Genomic DNA, 2,940 nt, shown 5'->3' with positions numbered 1-2,940 from the left:
ATGGGCTTGGAAGTGACAGACCTGAGTGAATCAGTCCAGCTTAAAGAAAAATCCAATAAAACTAATTTTCAATAATCCTGAGGTTGGTTTTTGAAGCAATCAATACAATTATTTACTTTAAGCATCTCGTTATGATTTTGAATTAGTAATACATACTGTCTCAACCCCCTTTTTTATGGAAACAAAGGTTTCACCCAGAAAACCACAAAACAGTGATTTTTTTTTTTAAGACAGGGTGTCACTCTGTCATGCAGGCTGCAGTGGAGTGGTGGATCTCAGCTCACTGCAGCCTCCACCTCCCACCTTAGCCTCCCAAGTAGCTGGGACCACAGGCGCCACCGCGTTCGGCTAATTTATTTTATTTCGTGTACAGATGGGGTTTTGCCATGTTGCCCAGGGTGGTCTTAAACTTCTAGGCTCAAGCAGTTCACCCACTTCAGCCTCCCAAAGTGCTGTGTCTACAGGCATGAGCCACTGTGCCCAACCTGCTGTGACTTTCTAACACATAAGTTCAAGTATCTCGTTTTAACTCCTTTAATTGGAGGTATCTCTTCTCTCATTTTCATCATCTTTGGTGTTCCCCCAGAGTTCACTGCTGACTGGATGTACAACATATATTTCAAAGTCAAGGCTGGGCTGGGTCCAGTGGCTCATGCCTCTAATTGCAGCACTTTGGGAGTCCAAGGCAGGCAGATCGCTTGGGTCCAGGAGTTCTAGATCAGCCTGACCAACAGGGAGAAACCTTGTCTCTACAAAAAATACAAAAATTAGCCAGGTGTGGTGGTGCATGCCTGTAATCTCAGCTACTCAGGAGGCTGAGGCAGGAGAATCACTTGAATCCAGGAGGTAGAGGTTGCGGTGAGTCGAGATCATGCCATCGCACTCCAGCCTGGGCAACAGGAGTGAAACTCCATCTCAAAAACAAACAAAAGAAAACACAAAACAAGAACAACTTTCTTCTGGAGTAGTCTATGTGTGCCACCTACCTAACCTACTGAAGGAAACCCAGATCCTTTCCTATTTCTCCCAGTTCCAAGGCACTGTTACAAGGTTCAGACTATCCAGAAATAAAAGGCCTGGAAATAGCAAGGGCTATGCATTTGTGGAGTTTAAGTCTGAGGATTTTGCCAAGATAGTTGCTGAAACAGTGAACAACTACCTGTTTGGTGAAAGACTCTTGGAGAGTCATTTTATGCCACCTGAAAAAGTACTGAAAGAACTCTTTCAAGACTGGAATATTCCATTTAAGCAGCCATGATATCCATCAGTGAAATGTATAATCAGAATCAGCACTTACACAAAAGCTATGGAAGGAGGAGCGATTTAAAAAGAAAGAAGGATTACTCAGGAATAAACTAGCTTAAAAATGAATTGATTATGATTTTCCTTCTTTGATTTTACAAAAAAATGGAAAGTATTTCAAAAATGAACTGTCAGATGTCTACAAAAGCCCAGGTTTTATGTAAGAAGAAGAAAAAGGTTTTAGGCACTTCTGACACTCCTGAGAAGACAGTGGATATCTGGGGCCCCACATTGGTTTGTACATCAACATTTTTAAAGAGACAAAAGTCTGAAGTGGCTGAAATGAATGATGATGATGAAAATAATGAAATAGGTTCCAAACAGCCCATATCCTGTGTAAAAGAAGAAATACAAGAGACTCAAACACCTACACATTCACAGAAAAAAAGACGAAGAAAAAGCAATCAGTGATATTTAATGTATTATATGTAAGATTTCTTCTGAAAAATATTTTTATGAGAAAAAATACAAAAAATTAGCTTGGCAAGTTGGCTCATGCCTGTAGTCCCAGCTACTCGGGAGGCAGAAGTGAATCACCTGAGCCCAGGAAGTTGAGGCTACAGTGAGCTGTGATCACGCCACTGCACTCCAGCCAAGTCAAGTCATTACATTTATCTTAACCTATTCTAGGCTGGCTTAAGGGGGATTTGTATTAAGAATACAACAGGCAACCTCATAGACATCTAAGTACAAAACTCAAAATATGACCACACCATGGAAGGCCTGCCTGGGCTGGGAGGTGATTTTCCTCTCCTGCATGCCTTCACTCTGGACTTCTGCTCCATGCTTGTGATTGGCTCTGCAGATGAACATTCGGCATGTGCTCCAGGCTCCTCCAGCCTCTGAGGCTTTGGCTTGCCCTGGAAGTACTCCTGGTCCCAGTGTTACTGGACCTTTCCATACAGATGCTCCTCTGCAAAAAAACCTATTGAACATTCTCTGTGTCATTTCCAATGAGCAGGAGAGAGAATCTGATCTGCCTAGCAGTGAGGGTGGGAGTTCCCTAGTTGTCCCTGGATTTGTAGTGCTGCCCTTTCCAGAGACTCAAGGAGGGGCCAGATATAAAAAAAAAGGGTGTGGGTGGGGCATCAGTAATAGAGTCTATTTCAACAAGAAAGTATAAAGTAGAGGTGGTGGCTCATGTCTATAATCCCAGCACTTTAGGAGGCCAAAGCAGGCAGATCACTTGAGTTCAGGAGTTTGAGACCAGACTGAGTAACATGACAAAACCCCATCTCTACTAATAATACAAAAAGTTAGCTGGGCATGGTGGCACATACCTGTAGTCCCAGGTACTTAGGAGGCTGGGATGGGAGTATTGCTTGAGCCCAGGAAGTAGAGGCTGCAATGAGCTGAGATCATGATGCCACTGCACTCCATCCTGGGAGAAAGAGTGAGACCCTGTCTCAAAAGCAAACAAACAAACAAACAAACAAACAAAAAGGATAAAGTGGAAGCATCTTTATGCATGACTGAAGTCATGCTTTCCATCTATTTTTTTTTCATCTTTCCTTTTTTTCTCTCTAAAATACTGTATCTTAAGCTTTTCCCTGTGTTATCAAGTACTCATAAGCAATATTTGAATGGTTGTATCAGAATCCATTATCTGGACTCATTGTCACTTATTCATCTGCAGTT

General features: G+C 42.3%; 1 pseudogene; it reads left to right on the top strand.

Moving 5' to 3' along the window:
- Positions 1-1,713, top strand: LOC126959319 (MKI67 FHA domain-interacting nucleolar phosphoprotein-like; annotated as a pseudogene).
- The last annotated feature ends 1,227 nt before the right edge of the window (positions 1,714-2,940 follow it).

This window comes from Macaca thibetana, chromosome 7, assembly GCF_024542745.1.
Source record: "Macaca thibetana thibetana isolate TM-01 chromosome 7, ASM2454274v1, whole genome shotgun sequence".
NCBI classification, from domain to species: Eukaryota; Metazoa; Chordata; class Mammalia; order Primates; family Cercopithecidae; genus Macaca; species Macaca thibetana.
This window is presented reverse-complemented; position numbering and strand designations above follow the sequence as displayed.